This window comes from Canis aureus, chromosome 20, assembly GCF_053574225.1.
Source record: "Canis aureus isolate CA01 chromosome 20, VMU_Caureus_v.1.0, whole genome shotgun sequence".
Classification (NCBI taxonomy): domain Eukaryota; kingdom Metazoa; phylum Chordata; class Mammalia; order Carnivora; family Canidae; genus Canis; species Canis aureus.
In genome coordinates, this window is record NC_135630.1 from 57,157,583 (window position 1) to 57,182,621 (window position 25,039).

The 25,039-nt window shown below is 47.6% G+C and overlaps 1 long non-coding RNA gene across 1 annotated transcript; it reads right to left on the minus strand.

The window, feature by feature from the left end:
- Positions 1-10,388: 10,388 nt before the first annotated feature.
- LOC144291995 (uncharacterized) lies at positions 10,389-24,584 on the minus strand. Its single transcript, XR_013359540.1, has 3 exons — positions 24,418-24,584; positions 23,385-23,491; positions 10,389-11,667 (listed from the first exon to the last, which is right to left on the minus strand). It is a non-coding gene; the product is annotated as an uncharacterized LOC144291995 (long non-coding RNA).
- Positions 24,585-25,039: the final 455 nt, after the last annotated feature.

Here is a 25,039-nt window from a genome sequence, read left to right on the forward strand (position 1 = left end):
AACATCGCAAAGCTTTTCTGACAATTTTAGGTTGCCTTTTTCTTGCTATAAAGTTCTCTTGGATCCTGTAAATCTTTGTTTTCCAGAATTAACAAGGTTGATTCTAAAATTTTTTGCTTAATTTTCTGATACGTCTGTGGAGCAATGGGTCTTTGGAGCCACCTACTCCACAATTTCCACTGACGTGTGGCAGCTATACTTCCTGCCCACCTTTTTATTTATAATCTTCATCATTCACATTGTTTTGGGTACATCTCTTGCCACAGCATAGAGTTGTGTGTTGCTTTTAATAGTCATTTCAGCCCATTTCCGTGTTTTGATATGAGAGATCTGTCTCAATTATTTTTTTTTAAGATTTTATTTATTTATTCATGAGAGACACAGAGAGGGAGAGACAGAGACACAGGCAGAGGGAGAAGCAGGCTCCATGCAGGGAGCCCGATGTGGGACTCGATCCCGGGACTCCAGGACCATGCTCTGGGCTTAAGGCAGGCACCAAACTGCTGAGCCACCCAGGGATCCTCTGTCTCAATTATTTTATATTAGTTTATGCTTAATGTTTGTATGAATGTTTTGTGTGTGTGTATGCCGATTTGTATATATGTTCATTCATTATGTGGTCTGCTTTCTTTGTTCATTTTTGTTGTGGTGGTTCTTTTTGTGTTTAGGAAGGCTTCCATTTCTCATTTCGGTGGTTCCCTTTGCATGTATATCTTTATGTAATACCCTTAGTTCCTTCTTTCTTTAATCAATTCCTATTGGTTCCTACTGTGTATAACAGTTTAATTAGCTTGTGTCTTCTCTGCCCTGCTGACCCTCCTTCTTCAACACCCAACTTAATCAGTAAGACATTTCCTTGCTTTTACCTTTTTATGTTAAAAATACTTAAGGTTACATAACTATAAATGATGTCTTTTGTTCCCAGCTATTTCACATGAGACTATCACTATGCTTATTTTACTCCCCACTTTAACTCCCATTTTTGCTAGTTTTATTATTTAAACATTGTCAGAATGCATAACATTAACCCCTACTCCTATCTTTGTTTTTGTTTTTGTTTTGTTTTGTTTGTCTTAAAAAGATTTTATTTATTTATTCATGAGAGATACACACACACACACACACACACACAGAGGCAGAGGGAGAAGCAGGCTCCCTACAGGGAGCCTGATGCTGGACTAAACCCCAGGACCCCGGGATCATGACCTGAGACAAAGGCAGACACTCAGCCACTGAGCCACCCAGGTACTACGCCTACCTTTGTTTTAATTGTTATAATTCTTAATACTTCTTAGTATTTAGTGGATTAAAGATAACATTTTCTAAGTAACCTTGGTTATTCTTGCAACTTTTCTTTCCATATGAATTTTAGAATCAGTTTCTTACGTTCTAAGAAAAACTCTGTAGGCGAGTTGCTTGGAATTGTGTTGAATCTTGGATAAACTGTATGGAATTTACCCACAAATATCTGCATCTTTGTTGTCTTACCACAAGGTATGGTTTTTGTTGCTATTGTAAATTACTTGGAAAACTATGACCTCTCCATTAATCCACTGCTTATTTTTCCATAACAGCAACAGATACCCTGGCCTTCCTTGCTCTCCTTGCTCCTCTCTGCACTTACTCCAAGTGGTTGCCTTTGCCCTGTTCCTCCAATGGAGCTCACACACTGAATGCCACAGACACCATTTGTCTTATCACATTGAACACTTGCCCTGTCAGTCCTGGCCAGTGATCACACTAACCAATCGGCTTTATTTTATTTTTTATTTTTATATTTTTAAAGATTTTTTTTTTTCATGAGAAACATAGAGAGAGAGAGAGAGAGAGGCAGAGACACAGGCAGAGGGAGAAGCAGGCTCCATGCAGGGAGCCCGATGTGGGACTTGATCCTGCGTCTCTAGGATCATGCCCTGGGCCAAAGGCAGGCACTAAACCACTGAGCCACCCAGGCTTCCCCCACCAATCTTTTTTAAGGGCCAAGCTTGTACTTTTCAGTCTCTTCTGATCCTTGTGTTTTGATAAGCTCCCCTTTTTTAAGGCTGTGGTTTTAGTCTAGGCAGTATTAATGGGACCGTGGCAGTGGGGATGGGGTCAAGATATGAAACAATATGGAAGTAGAACTTCCAGCCCATGACAAATGGTGAAATGTAGGAAGCACGGAAGAGAGAGGTACTACATAGTTCCTCTTCCTTCAGGGTCCTGGGGTTGTGTGCCAGAGACCTTTTGATTTCCATTTCATGCTTTCAAGGTAGGAAGGCCATAAACTCAGTTCAGGAGTGAACACCCTCCCCCTTAATTCCCTATCCTTCCCACAGGTCTCCCAACTCTGTCCTGTTTTGCATCTACAGTCCCAACATCCCTTGGGTTGTCTGGCTGCTTGCTGCCTTCTAACAATGAGGTCCTGTGCCCGACACACTGTGGATGCCCCTGAATGCCTTGTGACCAAATGAATGACAACTCTTGCATGTTATTGTCTTTGTAACCTCTGGGGCAGGTCAAGACGGTACAATTATGCCCAGAACATATTTGGCACTAGAACATGTTTCCACACAATACAGCTGAATACATTAAATTCCTGGCAGGCCAGCCTCTCGCTTGCCTCTAGGCCTTTGTGTGTGCAAATCTCTCAGCTAGAAAAACTATCCTTTGCCCTCAGCCCCTCCTCAGGTGGCTAACATTTATACTCCTTGAGGAGGCCTCTCTGACTCGCCTCTCCAGTAAGGCTACCTTATTTCCCTTTCACAATCCTCATCCTTCCTTTTAGCCTTCCTTCCTTCCATTTATTTTCTTTTTTAGTAATCTCTATAGCCAATGTGGGGCTCATAATCCTGAGATCAAGAGTTGCTTGTTCTTTCTAACTGAGCTTAGTTAGCTCACCCCTATTTTTTTTTAAGTAACTCTACATGCAGCATGGGACTTGACCTCATGATCCTGAGATCAAGAGTTGCATGCTCCACCAACTAAGCCAGCCAGATGTCTCACAATACTTACACTTTATCATAACAGAGTAACCTCATCTGCCTCTAAGCTACTTGAGGTCAGGGAGGGACCTAAAGTGATTTGTACACCGGCACCTGGCACATATTAGGCACAAAGATGTGACTTGGTGGACTGAATGAACTGGATTGCTTCTATCAATGGGAAAGGGAAAGTTGGGCCCTTTTTCAAACCAGTCCTTCCTCTGGATCATGTAGAGTATTCTCTTTCCTGTCTTAAGCTAACCTCTGCTAAGGGATCCCACCCCCTGCACATAGAGGATGTGATCCAGCAGCTCAGAGGACATATGCATGGAAACCAGCTCCTCTCCTGCTGACAAAACGGTGTGGGTGCAGGTGGCTACCGGCTGTGGTACCTCATCCTCTAGAGTGACGCCAGGTCACACTTTTATATGTGGACCCTGCTGCCCAGACTGTCTGGGTCCCCTTAGTGAGACTGGCAGCAGCTTCACCATCCAACCAACACCCTCTCCTGCCCTCGTAGGCTGAGAAGCTTTCCTGCAGCTAATACACGGCCAGGGCTCCTGGGTCCATCCAGTGCCAAGAAACCTCTTGTACTAATTTATAACCACAATGACCAAAGATTCTAACCTTGAGGATGCTTGTGAGTCATGCACACCTCCCAGGGCTGGCAGCCACACAAGAACATCCAGGGTAGAGGGCCGCTAGGGCACAGGCACTCAGCACAGTGGGCACCAGGCCATTTGGAATCTGGTCCCTCCACTTGTCCTTCTTTGCTGTTCCTTGTCTCTGCCAGACCTGGCCATCCAGGCAGCAGTCAGTCCAGGGCAGGAAAGAGGAGCTCAGGGTCCTGGGAGGACTTTGGCAGCCCTCATGGACTGCAATAGCCGGGAAATACTGCAAATTGCTTCTGGGCCTTACGGCTGTTGCTGGGCTGCAGGCGCTAGGTCATTTTCTCTCTCTCTCAAGAAATTGCTTGGGCATGAATTTTTTTCAGCCACGTCAAAATCTCCAGCTACCCCACCACTGTCTCCTACATCCCCAGTTAGAAGAGTGGCACCCCAACAAGAGGAAGGCATGCTCTGTGTTTCCCGTGTTAGCACCCGCCTCTCAGGGCAGTCCAGTCTCTTACTGCTAGTTAAGGACTTGACTTCCGGCCAGCACTGTCCAACAGAAATACAATGCAAACCACATCTGTAATTTAAAATTTCCTAGTAGTCACATTTAAAAATGTAAAAAGACACAGGTGGAATTAATTTTAATAGTGTATTTTATTTAACCCAGTATTTCCAAAATATTAGAATCTTAACATGGAATCAGTATAACAATAATTGAGTTATTTTACACTCTTTCTAAGTTGGTTTAATGGAAGAGTATCTTTATCTGGCTTCAGTCTTTAGTATTTATATTGATTAAAATTTAATAAAAATGTAAAATTCAATTCTTCAGGTGCACTGACCCTTTCAGGCGCTGATCGATCCCGTGTGTGGCGGGGGCTGCTGTGCTGGGCGGCCCAGGCCGAGAGCCCAGGGAACCGAGTGGTAGCTCCATTAAGTGGGCCAGCTTTCAGGACCTTCCTCGTTATCCCTGCGCATTAACCACGTCCTTTCTTTTCCATATTCTTATGCTTTGACCCTGGAGGGATGGTCCCCCCAGTTCCCAGAGACAGCAAACAACTAACTCCCTAAAAGTGTGCCTTTCGTAGATAATCCAACCAACCCAGAGTCCACACCCTGCAGCTCAGTGGAGTGCCCCCACCCGGGGCCACGACCCAGGCCCCTGGGAACAGCCCAGTGCACCAGGGCCACTGCAATGACTCAGGTGGCCAATTCTGAGCCTGCTCACCTGGCCTCACCTGTTCGTTCCTGTGGAAGCCACAGTCAAGGTCCTGGCCCGTATTTTCTCCTCCTTCCACCCCCGGCCCCACTCCAGGGCTTCAGGCTGTGGCCCCGGCACCGCGTAGCTCACCTCCTATTTCTGACCAACTGTGAGTACAGCAAGCTTCCTCCTTCGTGACAGTCCTTTCCGTGTCTGCATGCCTTGCCATACTGTTTTAAACAAAGCACCTGTACCCTCAAACCACCCTGTCCTGGGGCTCATCTTCCCTTCCAGCCAGCTGCTCCCCAACCCTGGCACCTCCTTCTCAACTTCTCTTTGCTCTGTGAATGCGGTGCCTGCCTGGTTAAGCTCCTATTGCTGAGCAGGCCCGTCAGGTACAGTTGGGCGGGTCGTATACGGCAACCAATTAGGGCTGATATCCAGCGGGCACTGGCTTGGCCAGGGAATCCCCTTTTCTTTCTTTCTTTCTTTCTTTCTTTCTTTCTTTCTTTCTTTCTTTCTTTCTTTCTTTCTTTCTTCTTTCTTTCTTTCTTTCTTTCAGATTTTATTTATTTATTCATGAGAGATATAGAGAGAGAGAGAAGCAGAGACACAGGCAGAGGGAGAAGCAGGCTCCATGCCAGGAGCCCGATGTGGGACTTGATCCCGGGACCCCAGGATCATGCCCTGGGCCAAAGGCAGGTGCTAAACCTCTGAGCCACCCAGGGATCCCCAGAATCCCCTTTTCTTATGGGTTGGCACACTGTCCCTCCCTCCCCCCATCATCCCACCGCCCTCACTCCCACCCTTCCCGGGGCCCTTCCAGATATGTTCGCAGAGCCTGTGCCCCTGAAACAGAGGGTGGGCTCCTGCCCAGGGAGCTGCTGTGCCATTGCCCTGGGACATGCCCTCCTTCCCCGAGGAAAGGTGGCAGGAGGGCAGCCTGCGCTGCCTGGGGGAGTGGGATGAAGCAGCCAAGATGCTCCCCAGCCTCCTCCCTCCATCCACTTCTGCCCCCGGGGGGAGTCCTCCCCTGGGCCCCCCACACAGGAGGGAATGCCGACAAGGGCCGAGGCGGGCCCTTTCCCGCTGCCTCCTGCCTGCAACTCATGGGCCCCCGGTTTCCGAGAGGGGTTCCTGAGAGGGCAGACCAGGTCCCTTGCTCTGGAACCTGGGGAGTGTCGCCGTCACCGCAGGCTCCTTGGAGCTGGGCCTGGCGCTGCGGGTGCAGCAGGTCGGGGTGGGCCCGGAATCGCCTGCAGGGCACTGCTCTGGGTGCCAGGCTAGGGCCCAGGTGCTGTGGGAAGGGGTGGCCCCTGCTCTCCGCCCCGAGCTTGGCACCCAGCTTTGGGGGGTGGGTGCTGTCCCATGGGGGTCACCTGGTCTCCTGTCCGCGAGTCCCACAGCGCCGGCCCGTGGTAACTGCAGAGCTCCAGGGCGTTCCCATCAGGTCCCCCCTTCCCTGCCCTCGGCAGTGACCCGGGCTTCTGATTCCAGAACAAGGATTTCCTGGCCTCGTTGCTGGAAGCGGAAAACCTGGCAGGGAGACAACCTTGGGGATGGACCTGACCTCAGAGGGGCGCCTGGCTCCTGGCTCCATCCCTCCGTCACCGAACACCGGCTTCCAGGACCTGCGGCCTGCTGCTGCCAGCCAGGCACACGGGGATGCGGGCACACGGGCACGCGGGGATGCGGGGATGCAGGGATGCAGGGATGCGGGGATGCGGGGATGCTGCAAGCACGGCAGGCGCCCCCCTGGCGCCAGCTCTCCTGGAGCGGGGAAGCCTCGTCCCACAGCCTGATGTGAGGTGACAGGGAGGCGACTCGCGTGCAGCACTGAAACCCCAGGCGGCCGTCACTTCCGACTGGTGACTGCCTGCCTGCCTGCGGGGACACCTTGGCAGGTTCCCCAGATTGCTGCAGCCTCCCAAATTGGACCCGGTTTTGTGAGCTGGTGTCTGGTGTGCTGCCTCCTGGGAGGAGGGGGTGGAGGAGGAAACCGATTTTCAAGAGCTCCCGAATCCAAACCCGAAGCCTCTCCAGGCTGCAGAGAGAACGGCCTCAGCCAGGCGAGCTTTCCCCTTGCACAGCCCCTAGATGATGCGGACGGGTGGCCCGGGAAGCCCTGTCCTTACCCCTTCTTGCCCTGGGGGGCGGGCCCATCTCCAGGAGCCAAACTCTGAGCAGCAGCAGGGAAGACAGAGCACTCTGGGAATCAGGCTGCGAACCTTACGGTCACTGGGGGAGCTTCTGCAAGACAGCCGGGCCTGAGCTCCTCCCCAGACCGATGAAATCAGGATCCCTGAGGTTGGGGCCCCGGCGTCAGTGATTTTTTTTTTTTAAGATTTTTATTTATTTATTCATTAGAGACACACAGAGAGAGAGAGAGGCAGAGACTCAGGCAGAGGGAGAAGCAGGCTCCATGCAGAAGCCTGACTTGGGACTCGATCCGGGGACCCAAGATCAGGCCCTGGGCCGAAGGTGGCACTAAACCACTGAGCCACCCAGGGATCCGCGGCCTCAGTGACTTTTATCCCACCTCCACTCAGGGAATTCGGTGTGCCCCCAGCGCCCGACACCACGGCTTTAAGCCTGCCCACCACTCACTGGCTGGGTGAGACTGGGAGGCTGCTCAACGTCGGATTCCCCGCCGACTTCCCAGACTGTGGTGAGTAGCAGGGGATGTCGAGGAGGATAGAGAACTTAGCACACTAGAGGGTCTACAGCAAGCCCTCAATACATGGTATACTCTATTTTGAGCTTGGGTTGGCAACCGACGGAAGATCCCAGAATGTAGAAACGAAGTATGAAATAAAAATAAAATCTAAGGAAATGAAATGGCAAGCCAAGGGATAGGAGGAAATATTCACAATACACAAATAAATGATGAGGGACTTGGACCCAGAATATAGAAAGATGCCTACAAACCAGGGATTAAAAAGATAAAAGATAAAGAACCCAAAGAACAAAAGATCCAGAGACTCCAATGGATGCTCCATAAAAGAAGATAAAAGATTAGCCAATAAATGCATAAAAGTATACTCAATGTCATTGGTCATTGGGGAAATTAGATTACAGTCCCAATGACAGATCGCTTCACATCCATCGCATCGGCCGGAATTCTGAATTCTTTCGAAGATCACCCGCACCCAGCGTCGATGAGGATGTGGGTCCACCAGAAAGCTCATACATCGTGGGTAGAAGTGTACAATGGTCGTGATCATTTTGCAAATCTGTTTGGCGGTTTCTCCTAAAGTTAAAGGTGTGTTTACACTATAATACAGTACAACCGAGCCCGGAAGCCGTGAACGCGTGGCCACGGAAGACTTGTCCGTGAGTGTTTACCGTTGCTTCCTTTACAGGCAAATACTGGAGACAACCCGAGTGCCCGTGAGTTGGTGAACAGATCGCCAGACTGGAGGGTGTTGCTCAGCACTACAAAGGGATGAACTGCTAGTAGGACAGCAGAGAGAAATCCAAGAACATTCGTAGGGAGAGAGAAGCCAGACACTGAAGAGCGTATCCGTACGATTCCGTTCATGGCACGTGGGGAACCAGCCTAATCCACAGTGGCAGAGAGCACAGCAGTGGTCTTGTCTGCATGCGGGGACCAGAGAGGTGATGCACCCAGATGACGGCAGTTCGGTGGTGAGGAGGTCTTTTTGCTTGTTTGTTTAAAGATTTATTTATTTGAGAGGGAGAGCGAGAGCACAAGAGAGCAGGGGAGGGGCAGAGCCAGGGGAGAGAATCGTAAGCAGGCTCCATGCCAAGCATGGAACCCACATGGGGCTTGGTCCCATGACCCTGAGATCATGACTTGAGCCAAAACCAAGAGTCGGAAGCTCAACGAACTGAGCCACCCAGGTGCCCTGATGAGGAGTTTAGGATAAAGCGTGGAGCCAGTGAAGGTCTGGAAGCCCCAAGGCAAGGTCAGAAGAAGGCCACCCCCCTGGCAGCCCCAGAAACTTGCCCTGAAGAGCGTCCCTTCGGAGCATTTGGGCAACGTCAGAGGCTGGTTAGGGTGTCAAGGGGGAAAACATAGGAACAATTCCCTTCATCCTGGCCCTTTATCACCAGTATCTCATTCTCAGACACACAAGGAATCAAAATTCTTCTGACTCCGGATCATTCCTCCAGAGGTTGAATTAATTAAGATCATGGAGATTTGCTGAAGCCTGTAATTTGGGAGTTGGGGCTCATCCTCCCTAGACGGCCAATTCGGTGTTTTCTGGAGGAAGATCCTAAGGTTGGTTTGTTTGCTTTTCCCTTTAAAGAGAAATTCTCAGGTCATAAGCAATTGAGTTTGGCCCCTCCTGTGTTTATTTGTTCTGGCATCAAAATGTAGACTGTTTAAATGCTTAAAGTGTGCTATTTGGTACATTTTGACATATGTATATGTCTGTGAAACCATCACCATAGATAGGCTGGTTTTTTTAATGGATTTTTTTTTTAGGCTGATTTTTTAAAAATCAAAGTACAGTAATTGCCCCTTTAAACACACACACAGGGATCCCTGGGTGGCTCAGCGGTTTAGCACCTGCCTTTGGCCCAGGGCGCGATCCCGGATTCCTGGGATTGAGTCCCACGTCGGGCTCCCTGCATGGAGCCTGCTTCTCCCTCTGCCTGTGTCTCTGCCTCTCTCTCCTCTCTCTATGATTATCATGAATAAATAATTTAAAAAAATTTTTTTAATAATAAAAAATAAACACACACCCCCCCAATGTTTTTATATGGTAAGAAGGACTAAACTGATCAGAATTCATCTTTAGGGGAATCGTACATAGAAAATGCAATACTCCAAAGTTCATCGGTTGCTTGTTTCATTGTAATGAGGTTTTTATTTTACAACAGTATTAGATTCACAGAAAAGATGCAAAGGCAGCATGAGAATTTCTGTGTCCCCTATTGTCAACATCTTACCTTACTGTGACATATTCCTCACAATTAATGAACCGATTCAGCTACTATTAACGAAAATCCATAGTTTATTCGGATTTCCTCAGTTTTTACCTAAAGTCTTTTTCCTGTTTCGGGACCCATCCAGGAGACTGTAAGACATTTTGTCATCATGTTCCCTTAGAGTCCTCTTGGCTGTGACAATTTCTCAGCCTCTCCTTGTTCTTGTTGGCTTTGACGGTTTTGAGGAGTATTGATCAAGTATGTAGTACAATATCCCTCAATTTGGGCTTGTTTGATGTATTTATCATAATTAGACTGGATTACGGATTTTTGAGAGGAAGATCACGGAGGTTCAGTGATACTCTTATCCCATCACACCCGGAGTCTAAACTTTCAGCAGGACTTATCACTGAGGATGTTAAACTTATCAGAGGGGTTTTATAGCATATAAAATTGTCCAGGATAGATTTCCAGAGAGAATCTTAAACATATTTCTCTCTCTCTCTCTCTTTCTTTTTGGTAATGTTTTCTTTCCAGTATGTGTTTATTTTTTTATTTTTATTTAAATTCTAGTTAGTTAACATACAGTGTATTGGTTTCAGGAGTTGAATTTAGTGATTCCTCACTTACCTATAAGGTCCTGCCCTCCCTCCTCAATGACCATCATCCAGTTAGCCCGTCCCCGCCCCCACCTCCCTCCACTTTGTTTCCTATAGTTAAGAGTCTCTCATGGTTTGTCTCCCCGTCGGTTTTTGTCTTACTTTTCCTTCCCTTCCCCTATGTTCAACTGTTTTGTTTCTTAAATTCCACATATGAGTGAAATCATATGGTATTTGTTTTTCTCTGACTGACTTACTTAGCATAATACCCTCTAGCCCCATCCACATTGTTGCGAATGGCAAGATTTCATTGCTTTTGATGGCTGAGTAATATTCCGTTAAACATATCACATGTTCTTTATCCATTTGTCCGTCAGTGGACACTACAGACACTTGGGCACTTTCCATAGTTTGGCTTTTGCTGATAATGCTGCTGTAGACCTCAGCGTGCATCTGCTCCCTTGAATCTGTATTTTTGTATCCTTTGGATAAACACCTAGTCATGCCATTGCCGGGTCGTAGGGCTGCTCTATTTTTAAGTTTTTAAGGAACCTCCACACAGTTTTCCAGAGCAGCTGCGCCAGTTTGCATTCCCACCAACAGGACAAGAGGGCTCCCCTTCCTCCGCATCCTCAACGACATCTGTTGGTTCCTGTCTTGTCAATTTTAGCCGTTCTGACAGGTGTGAGAGTGTATCTCATTGCGGTTTTGATTTGTATTTCCCTGGTGACGAGTGATGTTGAGCATCCTTTCACGTGCCTGTTAGCCATCTAGATGTCTTCTTTGGAAAAATGTCTCTTTATGTCTTCTGCCCATTTCTTATCTGGATTTTTTGGGTTTGGGGTGTTGAGTTTGATAAGTTCTTTATAGATTTTGGATGCTAGCCGTTTATCTGATATGTCATTTGCAATTACCATTCTGTAGGCTGCCTTTTGCTTTGTTGATTGTTTCCCGCACTGTGCAGAAGCTTTTTATCTTGATGAGGTCCCAGTCGTTCGTGTTTGCTTTTGTTTCCTTGCCCCTGGAGATGTGTCTAGTAAGAGGTTGCGGTGGCCGAGGTCACAGAGGTTGCTGCCTGTGTTCTCTCCTACAGTTTTGATGGTTTCCTGTCTCACCATTAGATCATTCACCCATTTCGAATTTATTTCTGTGTATGGTGTAAGAAAGTGGTCCAGTTTCATTCTTCTGCATGTGACTGGCCAGTTTTCCCAACACTATTTGTTGAGGAGACTTTTTTCCATCGGGTATTCTATCCTGCCTTCTTGAGGACAAGCTGACCATATCGTTGCGGGTGGGTCCATTTCTGGGTTTTCTATTCTGCTCCATAATCTACATGTTTTTGTGTCTTAAACATGTTTCTTAGCCACCAAGTCTCCGTGGCTTCACCAAACCTAGTAAAAGACAGTAGAAGCAACAACAAAGGGCTGATTAGGGTGGGAACTGTGCCCCTTAAAGTACCCAGACTGGCCCAAGTTGCCTGCTTACAAGTGCGTGTTCTCTCCTCCCGATTAACTCACAGAATCCTCCAGCATGGACAGTGTTTTCAGATGGGTTTGTTTGCAGTCAGTGCCAACTGTCCACTGCTCGGAGCACTGCACGCGGAGGTGCCAACAGGCACATGCTAAGGGCTGAGCAGGTGCTTGACTAAGGGTCTGGGACCAGGGAGGCTCTGTCTCCTGGCCTCATCCCCTCCTGGCCTCTCCTACTTGTGGGCTGCAGGCGCACCTCGGCTGGCAGGGACATCTCAGGGGAAGGGGAAGGAGGACCTGGGAGAGGGGCCAGGCTTCCAGGGGTCTATTCCTGGGAGGTCCAGAATGGGGGGGTCTTGAGTCTAGCAGAGGGGCTTTGCTCTGGATTGGATGGGGTGGGGGGCAAATCCGTGATTGGGCATCATGGTAATAAGCCTTAGATATAGGGAAGCCGGGGCTGAATGAGGCTAGAGCTGTAATTGGTAAAGAAGCAGCAGTCAAGCATTTTAGAAGAGAGAGAAATGAGAAACAGGGAGAGCGGGGGGGACGGGGGTGGGGGGGGAAGGGGCAGGCGCAGGGTGTTGGTTCTTCCGAGGGCCGCGGGGCCTGTCTGCGTGGTCTCACCGCCTGGGGTACCGGGGCGCTGGGGCTCCCAGGTCGTCCCGCAGGGCAGGGGGTGCAGGGATGCTGGTCGAGCTCCAAGTCTCCGGGTCTCCCCCATCCGGATTCTGCACCCCGGGGCCCAGGCTCAGGCCCAGGACCTTCCTTCTGACTAAGGGAGATGATCCATGAAAAGCTCTGGGAACGACCCGAAGCACCAAGTGCCAGAGAGGCGCGGGGGGCGTGGGTGGCGCAGGCTGGGGCCTCTGCAGGCCAGGCAGCTGGGTCTGCAGGAGACCCTGGCATTTACTGACCCAAGGCCTCTCTTTTTTCTTTCTTCTTTTTCTTTTTTTTTAAAGATTTTATTTATTTATTCATGAGAGACCCAGAGAGAGAGGGAGGCAGAGATGCAGGCGAGGGAGAAGCAGGCTCCATGCAGGGCTCCACCCGGTGACCCGGGGTCATGCCCTGGGCCCGAGGCAGGTGCCAGACCGCTGAGACCCCGGGGACCCCCAAAGGCCTTGCTTTCCTGAAGCAATGCGTGCACCTTGGGGGTCGCGGCTGGGGCGCGGAGGCAGGAGCTGCGGGTCTTGCGCCCACGGGCCGCACCTGAGGCAGCCGCAGGTACCGCGCACACACCTGGCGGAGCAGAAGGGCGGACGCGCGCGACGGGGGCACTGAGCCTGCGGGTCGCAACCTGGACCCCCAGGGCCTTCGGGACTCTCAGGGACCCTCCCACGTGATGCATCCGAGGCTGAGCGTCAGTCTGGCTTGAACACGCTGCAGCCTGAGCTCCGGGTCACGTGGCCCCGCAGGCAGAGCATCTGCGACCTGTGTGGGCGGCTCCCCTGGTGCAGCCCCCTCGGAGACCCTGCACCTGCGGCTCTCCTGGTGCATCCCCCCCCTCGGAGACCCGGCTTCCCCTGGTGCATCCCCCTTGGAGACCCAGCCGCGAGAGGCCCTGGCCCTTGGAGTCCCCTGCCAGCGCCCTTGCAATGTGCCCCCGGCCCACTCACTCTTATATCGCAGCTCTTGGCAAAACCCGGTGCATCAGCAAGTTTTTGGCAGCTGTCCCTTCAGAATAGCCGGGGCATCAGGCCCTCTTCCCCACCTCCATGTCCGGGGACCCTCTGCTCTGGTTGGGACACCTGTCGTAACGGCCTAATTGGCTCACCTGTGCTTTGGTCCCTAACTGAGTAAACAACAGAAACGTCTCCCTTCACGGCGCGGGGGCTAGCGGTCTACAGTTTATGTGTCAGCTTTGCTCCTTCTGGAAGCTCCGGGGGGTCACTGCTTCCCGGCCTATCCAGTCCCCGGCGGCCCCACCTGTGGCTCGTGCAGGGGGCAGCCCGATGCCACCCTCCGCCCGTGCCTTCACACTGATGTCGCCCCTTGGCATGTCCCCCGGGCGTCTGCGTTCCCTCTTTGTGTAAGGACATGAGTCACATTGGATCCACGCCCACCCTGGTGACTTCATCTTACTTCATTACATCCGCAGTGACCCTATTTCCAAATAAAGTCATAGACACAAGTACCCGGGCCTAGCACTTCTACAAATCTATTTTTTTCTTTGGCAAGGGGGTCACACTCAACAATTCAACCCACAACATTCTGCTTCCACATTCGCCTGACACCTTGCACTTTCCACACATCCTTCTATAATACGAATCAGATCGTGTCACTTCCTTGCTTAGAACCTTCCCACGGCCTCCCGTTGTATTTGAAATAAACTCAACACGCTGACTGAAAGCTTTTTGCCTTGGCCTAAAACTCTAAGGAGTGACCTGGGCCTGCTGACCCCTCGCCCAGCCCCACACCATCTGCCCTGAGCTGCTGCGCCGCAGCCCACGCTCTGCTGGCCAGTCCCGTGCTCTCCGGGTAGCCACACCCCTCATCTGTTTGCAGCGAGTCTCAGCCCTGCAAGTGCCACTTCATTTATGCCACCACTCAGCCCACCACTTGCATTTATTTTCTTAACCGGCTTCATTTCGCCAGAGCGCTCATGACCGGGTGATGGCACCTATCGCAGCCGTGGGTGCCCTGCCCTGCCTCCTCCCCTCCTAGACGGGCAGGTCCGTGGGGCCGGGTTCCCTAAGCACCACTGTTTCCCTGGAGCACGGAGCACGGCAGAGGCTCAGGCAACACTGCCTCAGCTGGTGAATACCTCATTTCTTTTAGTTGCCGAATAATGTTCCATTGCGTGGATTTGCAATGTATCTGTAAAATTTTCTTCTTGGGGCTCCTGGCTGGCTTAGTCGGAAGAGCATTGAACTTTCCATCTTGGGTTTATAAATTCAAGCCCCATGTTGGGTGTAGAGATTACCTCAAAAAAGCCTTTTAAAAAATTAAAGAATAAAATTTATTCTTGGGTTAGATTAGGTAGTTTGTGTTTCTGTAGAAATTTGTCCATTTCATCTAAGTTATCTACTTTGTTGGCATACAGTTCTTGGTAGTCCTTTATAAGCCTTTTTGCTTCTTTAAGATCTGTAGCAATATCTCTTCTTTCGTTTCTGGTTTTAGCAATTTAAGTCTTCTCTTTGGTTTTCTTGATCTCTCTAGGTAGTTTTGTCAATTTGGTTGATCTTTTTGAAAGACCAGCTATTGGGTTCATTGATTCTCTCTCTTAGTTCACTATTTGCTATTTTGTGTATCTCTGCCCTAGTTTTTATTATTTCCTTCCTTCTGCTAACTTTGAGTTTAAGTTCTCTTCTTTTTTCCAGTATCTTAAGGTAAAAAGTTAGGTTGTCAATTGGAGATCTTTATTCTTTCTTGGTATAAGTATTCATGGGTATAAATTTCCCTCAAACCACTGCTTTGGCTGCATCCTATAAGTTTTGGTGTATTTTGTCTTCAGTTTCATTCATGTCAAAGGATTTTCTCATTTCCCTTGTCATTGATTGTTTGAGTGCACTGTTCATTTTCATAAATTTGTGAATTTTCCAGTTTTCCTTCTGTCCGGATTCCTAACTCTATCTCTTTGTAATCAGAGAAAATACAGACAGACTAACACATGGTCTGCCCTGAAAAATGTCTCGTGTGCATTTGAGAAGAACATATTCCGCTGTTGTTGGGTAGTGTTTTGTATGTGCCCCTTACCTCTAGGCGGTGTGTTATGTTCTTTACACCTATTCCCATACTCGTCTCCTGTCTGGTTCTTCTGTCGAGTGACCATACTGACAATAATATAGTATTTATAACTGCTCATGTATTACCTTTACTCAGGCCCTTGTTTCTTTATGCAGCCTGAAGCTACTATCAAGTGTCTTTTCTTTTCTTTTTAAAGATTTTATTTATTTATTCATGAGAGACACACACACACAGAGACAGAGACACAGGCAGAGGGAGGAGCAGGCTCCACGCAGGGAGCCCTACGTGGGACTCAATTCCGGGACCCCAGGATCACACCCCGGGCTGAAGGCGGTGTTAAACCGCTGAGCCACCCAAGCTGCCCTCAAGTGTCCTTTCATTTCAGTCTGTGGGAGAGCTTTCAGGGCAGATCTATTGGTGGTAGACTCCCTCAGCTTTTGTTCATTTGGGGGTAGCTTAAATTCTCGCTCACTTTTGAAGGACAGTTTTGCTGGATATAGGTTTTTTGATTGATTTTTTTTTCTTGTAGCACTTAAACTTATCAGCCAACTGCCTACTGACCTCCAATGTTTCTAGTGAGAAATCTGCTGATGGTCCTATTATGGATCCTTTCTATGTGACAAGTTACTTCCTTCTTGGTGCTTTCTCTTTGTCATTTGGCAGTTTGGTTATAATGTGTCTCATTGAGCTTCTTGGATGTTTATATTCATGTATTTCACCAAATTTGGGCAATTTTTGGTCATTATTTCTTCAGCGATTCTCTCTACCCTTTATCTTCTCCGTGTGAGACTTCCACAATGTGTATATTGGTCTGCTTTATAGAATCTCACAGATCTCTTAGGCTTTGTTCACTTTTCTTTGACCTTTTTTTCTTTCTGTTCCTTGGACTAAATAAATTCCATTTTCCTATCTTTGAGTTTGCTGATTTTTCCTTTGGCCTGATCAAATCTGCCTTTGAACCCTCCTAGTGAAGTTGGCGCATCATTTATTGTGATTTTCTAGCTCCAATACTTCTTTTGGTTTCTTTTTAGGTTTTCTGTCTGTTTATTGGCATTTCTGTTTTGTTCATACTTTGTTTATCTTGAGTTTCTCCACAACATTTTTAGTTTCTTGAGCATCTTTAGGACAGTTTTTTTTTCTTCTTCTAATAGATCTGCTTTTTTAGGAACAATTTCTGTTGATTTATATTTTCCCTTTGAATGGGCCATACTTTCTGGTTTTTGTATCCACTGTGATTTGTTGTTTTTGCTGAAAACTATACATTTGAACTTTTTAAGGTTTTATTTATTTATTCTCAAGAGACAGAGAAAGAGAGAGAGAGAGAGAGAGAGGGAGAGACACAGGCAGAGGGAGAAGCAAGCTCCACGCAGGGAACCCAACATGGGACTCGATCCCAGGACTTGATCCCGGGACTCTAGGGTCACGCCCTGGGCCAAAGGGAGGCACTAAACTACTGAGCCACCCAGGAATTCCTGGTGTACATTTGAATTTAATAATGTAATAAGTCTGAGGGTGCCTGGTTGGCTCAGTTGCAAAAGTATATGACTTTTGATCTCAGAGATGTAAGTTTGAGCCCAATGTTTAGTATAGAGAATACTTAATAATAATAATAATAATAATAATAATAAGTTTAAAAATGATATAGTAAGTCTGGAAATTAGATTCTTCCCCTTTCCCAGGGTTTGCTGGGTTTTGTTTTTGTTTTTGTTTTTTAGTTGTTGTCAGCTGTCTCTGTGCTGAAGATCAGGCTCAGGTGTAAGCATTAGTTCTTCTCAGGTCTTTTCTGAGGCTATGCTTTTCCTTGGCCATGTACAGGGACTTTCTAATTTCCCCCATATACAAGTTTGCATTTCAATGTCCTAGTCTTCAATGCATGGCTTCAATGCATTTCCCAAAGTGGGAAAAACTGAAAAATGGAAAGGGAGGAAAATCACTGGTCCTTTAAATCACCTAGAAGTCACTTCAGCCAAAGGGGCTGGGGCTTTGAATCTGCCTTTGAACCCTCCTAGTGAAGTTGGCGCATCATTTATTGTGATTTTCTAGCTCCAATACTTCTTTTGGTTTCTTTGCAGAGAAAACACAACAGTGCAGAGAAATATGACAATGGCCACCAACTCTTTGTCTGTTCATCTGTGCTCAGAAGCAGCAATCACTGACCAGAGAACAGATTGCTAATATCTTGAGGGCAGTGTTCTTTTGGCCAAACCTGGCTTTTGCGTGCAGGCTGCAAGCTGCTCCTGGAACATGTGTGCTGCTGCCTTCCATGGGGCTTGAGTAGGGGATGGGGTCATTGCTGTTGTGCTAAGCGCTGAAATTGACTGAAATTACTGCGATTCCAAAGTAGTTACACTAGACTGTTTCTGCCACTGCGATTGCTGTCTAGGTGAGGGGAAAGATTTCTGGCACTTCCTACTCTGCCCTCTTAGAATAATCCTCCCAAGGCTAGTTTTTTAGGCCAGTCATTGAGGTTTGTTCTGACCCCAGGTGGGCTGTTTTTAGCAGTCTCTTTCCCTAGTTCTCTCTGGCGAACTAGCTAGCCTATGGCTTAGCTTTACTGCTCTTAATTAAAAGGAGCTATTGTTTTCTAGAGCACTCTTAAGCTTGAACTACTGCACACTCAGTTTCAAATAATCAGTTCCTTTTAAAAAAAAAATTTATTTGAGAGAGACAGTACATGAGTGGCAGGAGGGGCAGAGTGACAAGTGGGCTCCTAAGGTGGGGGCCTGATGCAGGGCTCAGTTCAGGGTCTTGAGAGCATGGTCTGAGCTGAAGTCAGATACTTAACCAATAGGGCCACCTAGGAGGCCTTCAAATAATCACTCCCTTTGGCGAGAGCTTTATTTTTATTTATTTATTTTTAAAGATTTTATTTATTTATTCATGAGAGACACAGAGAGGCAGAGACACAGGCAGAGGGAGAAGCAGGCTCCATGCAGGGAGCCTGATGTGGGACTCGATCCCAGGTCTCCAGGATCACGCCCTGGGCTGAAGGCGGCACTAAACCGCTGAGCCACCTGGCCTGCCCTAATGAGAGCTTTAGACCTCTCTTTTCTTATGGACTGCCTCCCCCTTGGGGAAATCTCTGAGACACTACTCTGAGCACTGGCTGGTGTGGTGGTCTCTGGTTTTCTTGGCTTAGCCTCACCCTACAAGTGAGCAAGCTCAGATGGGGATGAATGAGGCCCCAGTGTTCTTGGATTGTTAGACCTGTTAGGGAACCTCCATCCTATGGGTTGATGCTGGATTAAAGAAGGAGGAGTATTGCCTCTTTAACTTGAAGCTGGAAAGGATGAGAAATGCTGGAGGCTTGCCTCTGCCAGGGAGATATGGTAACCATTGATTGAGAGATGAGGGAAAAGGAAGCCCTGTCTTCTTGACCAAACCTACTTGGGGTGGGGCTTCCATTAAGCTGAGATAGGGTAGGGAGTGGCCGGTAGGCAGTTGTGGCTCAAATGCCACATACACTCACTGCCCTTATCAAGTTTAATGGATTTCCTTGAATAAATGTTTCTTTATGTGTTGCACACCCTTAGGACAATTTCATACCCTCAGACTTCAAAATGGTTGTTTAAAAAATACTTTCCAAGACCTTTGCTTATTTTGCTGGGGAACGGGTCTGCTCAGCATCTCATGGCTACCGACCTAGGAGCGAAATTCCCATCCACGCCATTTCATATTCTGCTGATGAAGTGGCTTTCCTTGGGGTGTTTTGATTGATATCATTACTTTGTTAGAAATTGTCAAAATTTCACAACTAGTGCCAGGGACTAACTGTGACTTAATATCCATTTCACCCTTGCTCTTCAAGCACAGAATCCCAGCATTCTTTGGAGCAGCAGTGCATCCAGCTAAGTGATGTGGTGTGGTCATGTGAATGAGTTCTGGTCAATGAGTTGTAAGTAGAAATGTTGCCTCTGTCTAAGAAAAACTGCTGTCAGTGAGCTGCTCAGTCAGGCTTGTGACCCTTTGGCTTTTCTTGTTGACTAGAACAGAGTGTTTGTGGCTGATGCGCTAGGAGTCCTCTCGGTCAATGAGGCAGTCTTGCAGGTGGAAGTTACATGGTGAGGATGGCACAGTAGAAACAGTGAAAACGGGATCCCTGGGTGGCGCAGTGGTTTAGCGCCTGCCTTTGGCCCGGGGCGTGATCCTGGAGACCCGGGATCGAATCCCACGTCGGGCTCCCGGTGCATGGAGCCTGCTTCTCCCTCTGCCTGTGTCTCTACCTCTCTCTCTCTCTCTCTCTCTCTGTGTGTGTGACTATCACAAATAAATAAAAATTAAAAAAAAAGAAACAGTGAAAACTTCTTTGCTTTGATGACGGAGTTCTTTGTCATATCCTGGAGCTGCTGTATCAGTCCTGGACTGCCTTCTTATAAAGAACATAAATCCCTCTGTGTTTAAGCCACTCTTTTGCTCAAGCGTCACTTCCTCTGAAGTCTTGTCTGACTCCTTGACAGCTAAAAATGGTTTCTCTTTCTTTTTTTTTTCTTTGAATTCTCATAATACTTACCTCTAACTCCCTGTGGTACTGATACATGATATGACTCCCCCCCCCCCGGAATAACATTATTTAGGTTTATCCTGAAAGGAACCAGATGGCTAGCCTAATAAAACCTAGCTCAGATTCTTCAAGGCTGACTGTGGGGGAGGAATCACCAAGAGAAGACTGCTGGCTGGACCTCAAAGCCCTCATTGCTGCTCCGAGATTCACTTCTCTCCTGGGGCTCCTTCACTAATTGCTCCTACCACCTATCGGCTGGCCGCAGGGGTCTCTGCTTTCATTTTGAGGGTTCAGCTCAAGTATGAGGATACACAACTTACAACTCTTCCCATAAGCCCATTTGGCACAGCTGAGAATAGACTAGGAGATTTCTTTAAAGATTATTGAAAGCCCACAGTAACAAAGGGGAAATAAAGACAGTAAAATAACATTAGGTAATCTGTTTTACTCATCTTTAGCTTGAGGTCCCTATTGCATGTTCTCTTGCCTCCAAATAGAGATCACTTTGATGCCTTGTCATCTTTAGATTCCAATGGCAAAACTATCCAGATGCAGCCATTACTTTATTTTAAAGCCTTTGGAGCATGAAAATGGATCTGGCATGTCCAAGCCGAGACCTGGATCCCAATATTTTTTTTTGAAACCTTGATAATTAAGAGTATAAAAAACAAACAACTTCTGTCACTAAAAGTCACAAGTCATTTACTTATAGAAATAATTCTTTTGCACCTAGAATTACATTCAAGTGGGGATTTTGGTAATGTTAATATCCTCTTCTAAATGAAGGTGTCCTTGCTGGATGCTGAGTTGTAGCTGGACATACTTGCATTGCTTTTGGAGAGAATTCCCTTAACTAAGGAGGGAGCAATAATAATGATGGAAGAACTAGCACAGTGCCTGGGCCTTAGACTTGCTCTGAGCCTCTATATTAGTCAAAGGGATGGAGATTAAGAGATAATAGAATTGTTTTCATGAAAGAATTTGTGGGACTCAGGGATTAATGCAAAATTTCAGGGCAGATGACAAAGTGTAGCTGAGAGTTGATTACTAAAAAATAATAATAACAAGCACTTTTACCAGGCTTATTCTATGCCAGGCAGTGCTCTAATACTCAGTGTGCATTATCTCATTGGTCTTCGTAGTAACCTTTAAAATAACACAATTATCATACTCAGAGATGAGGAAATTGAGGCACAGAGAGATTAAGTAGCTTGCCCAAAGTCCCTCAGCTAGGAAGAAGCGGAGTTGTGATCGAAATCCATGCCATTTACTTCCAGAGCCTGGCTCTTACTCCCCTTGCTGTGTGCTCAAGGAAACTGTCCATTTCCTTCCACCTCTACAGGAAACCCTGACCTCTTATCAAAGGCATTTCATCGCCTTTATGAAGCTAAATATTTGATGAATATAAAAAGGGTGATTTCATATATTTAATTTTCATCTAGCCACTTTACTGAACTCTTATATTACGTCTATTAGCTTTTTCACTAGCTCTTATAATGGGGGAGGGGTGAATAATAATCTTTCCTGCAGTTACATATAATTTTGCCTCCAGTTTTTCTACAACTGTGCTTCTCATTTCTGTATGTTGCCTTATCACCTTGGCTATAGTTTATGGACTAGTAAAAGTGGAATTACGTTTTAGAGTGGCCATTGGAAGAATAAATATGAGAGCAGCGAGCACAGGGGCAGAATGAGCAGTGAGGAAGCGACTGCAGTAGTTTTGGTGTGATGTCATAATGGCTTAGCCTAGGATGATTGATGAGGACATAAAAAGAAGGGATATATAGGAAAGACATTTTAGATAAAGAATTTACTGGATTTAAGGTTGTGGGTGAGCAATAAATAAATACATCTTACCTGAAATCTCGTGCGCTCTACCTAATGGTGAAAATTTGTAACAGACGTTCGTATCTATTGAAAACACGTGTCTGAAAACATCTAAAAAGAGCTAGGAGGAGGGCGCCTGGGGGGCTCCGTGCATTAACCGTCCAACTGTTGATCTCACTCAGCTCAAGTCTTGATCTCAGGGGTTTGTTAGTTCAAGCCCTTCATTGGGCTCCACACCCAGTGTGAGGCCTACTTTAAAAAAAATAAGTAAAAAATAAATAAAAGGAGGTAAGAGGAAGGAAATGAACCACAAGTCTCAGTGTATGATAGCATTAGCAGATAGATGAGAGAGAGAGAGAGAGAGAGAGTCTATTGTATATCCATCCATCATCTCTCTATGGATCTACCTATGGATGGGCCTGTGTATTGACCTGACTTTTGAAAATCAAATCTCCATGGCTCAGCCTTTGATCCTTGAACTATCCGTCGCATTGCCTGTCTGTCTGCTCCAGACCCATAAGCTTCTTTTTTCCCCCTCAAAACCACAGTATCCTTACCCTCACGTTTTTCACACGTTCTATTCCCTATTTCCCACCATCTTAGTTTAAATGGCATTTGCTCAGTGAGCCCTCCCTCAATCACCCCAGTCCTCCAACCCATACCACCATGTATCCTGCACTTTTCTTTCCAAATTATTTCCAAACTTGCCACAGTTGCAAGTCAAGAGGTATTTGTAGGACTGTGAGAACCACTTCCCACTCTGTGAGGGCATGAGCCAAGGCTGGATTTGTTCCCGCTGTGCCTGGCATACAGGATATAATCCTAATGCTTAATAAATGTATTCATGACTCTCAAAAATAAACATATCTTGAATAATTAACCCTTGTATAGAGCTTTTCCAGTTTATAGAGTAACATTTTTTTTCCATCGTGCCCCAACTGGTCTTCACTTCAAGCCCGTGAGAACCATGGAAGTGGGACATTTCACAGGCGCCTTATGGGTGGACTGTACTTTCACCTGCATGACTTCATGTGCTGCTCACTCTACTGTCAGAATTTACACATATCTCCAAACACAGAACGCTCTTTGCACACGTGGGTCCTTCTGTCTGCTGAGTGTGTCCCCCCCATCGAGGACGCCATCATGCCCCACCCAGCCCCTCTCACCAGCTGTGCTCCCCTCTCCAGCCTCTGGGAGTGTTGGCTGTGAACAGTCCCAGCCAGGAGGGCTCAGCATATGACCAGTGCCCCATGCAGGGGTATAAACCGCCCCCCCCTTGCCCTAGGTAGCACAGCTTGTGTGCCAGAATTTTCTGGTGGAAGCAGGCTGCAACCCGCCCCCCATGGCACTGCTGCCCCACTCCCCGCTCCCCTCACCCTTCAAGAACCCACTTCCACGGGGATGCCCGTGGGGGGTCTGCTCCTGGAGAGCTCAACCTAAGGCACAGCTGTGTGGGCCACCTTACACACCCTCTTCACTCTACAGAGCCTCTCCGTCAGGTCAGAGAAGACCTCCCCCTGCCTGGCGGTGGTAAGTGTAGTGACAGAGGCAGCACCTCGAAGAGGAGGCCCCTGGGGCCGGGTGGTCCCAGCAGGCCGGCCGCTCTGGGGGGATCGCTACAGACCTGTTGATGGAAGCCACTTGGCCAGTGGCCAGAGATGAGGAAGCCAGGAAAGGACGTTCCCCGAGTCACTGAGGCACGTGCCCTCATTCCTTGGTGAGCTGGCCCTCCTGGGGAAGAGAAGCAATGCTCACTCCTTACGCTCTCCTCTCCTGCTCCTGATGCCCGAGAGCAGAGGAAGGGGCATCCTTGGGTTATACACGGGACACTGTCGGGTCACCCCACCCCTGGACCCGCTGATGTCCAGGCTCCCAAACAGAGAGGGCTCAGGAGAACCTGGAACCATCTCCCACCTGCCTGAAGCCTGCCTTCCTCCCTCTTCCAGGGTGGTGACCTTGGCATGTCTGCCCCCCTCCCCCACCCCAGGAGACCCTACACCTCCTCTCCCACAAGAGCAAGGCTCCTCTGTAAATGCCCAGGTCCACTCTTCGGAATGTGTGAAGGCAAGCCCAGCCCAACATTCACACCACCGCTTCCCGTGTCCGTGTTCCTACCCTGGAGCACAGGAGTCATGTTTTGCTTATCCTGCATATCTTAGTAGATCCGGGGCTGGTAGCAAGAATATGCATTTCAGTTTTGAGTTAGCAGAGGCTTTAGAGCTCCTAGGACAGGGTCTTATGATCAGTCTCATCAAATGAACGAATAAATATTCTTTTTTGATTAGGATTTTGCAGTAACTCAACCCAAAGTGTTATTAAGGTGGGTTTGCTAATTGAAGCCAATGTTATATTTATACATATATTTAAAGACTTATTTATTTATTTTAGAAAGAGAAAGAGAGCATGAGCAGGAGGAGGAGGGGGAACGGAGCTCCCTCTCCCTCCCACACTCCTGGCTCAGTGTGAAGCCCGAAGCTGGCTGATTCCATGACCTTGAGACCATGACCTGAGCTGAAATCAAGAGTCAGAAGCTTACCTGACTGAGCAACCCAGACGCCCCCATATTTATATTTTAAAGTAGGGCGCCTATAGTTGTCCTCAAAATGTATTAAATAGGAAGACAGGTTTTGTTTTTTAAATCTATTCCTAAGGCTTACCTGACATTCTGAAGATAAGAAGAGAATAGGCTGTGATGAGAGCTGTCCAGGTGGAACGAAAACCTTTCACACAACACTGTTTTGTTCCAGGCATGGAAAATTCCCAAACCATTTCTAAGTATTTTTGGAAGGAAGTGAGCCAGTCCTGGTCCCTTTCTCCCTGGTCCCAATCCTCTTCACCCTCTCACTGCCTTCTGCTTACAGATGGGGGTTGCAGATGGTCACCGAGCACGCGACCCACTTTCCGATGAAGGAGAGTGAAATGTGTTCATCTTTTCAGCTATGCACCTTTTATTTTTTTATTATTTTTTTGTTGTTGTTAACTATGCACATTTTAAAACAAGCAAACCTCTCTTCTTCTCTGCCTTCTTTCCTTCCTTCTCCCTTCTTGTGGTAGCAAATGGCCTTTCTGTGTCCACACCTGTCTTAGCTCCAGCAGCCGTAACAAAATACCATAGCCTGGGTAGCTAAACAACAGAAATGGATTTCCTCACAGTTCTAGAGGCTGGGAAGTCCCAGATCAAGGTGCTGGCAGAGTCAGGTTCTGGTGAGAGCTTCCTTCCTGGCCTCAGATGGCCATCTTCTCACTGTGCCCTCACATGATGGATAAGGAGAAAGGGAT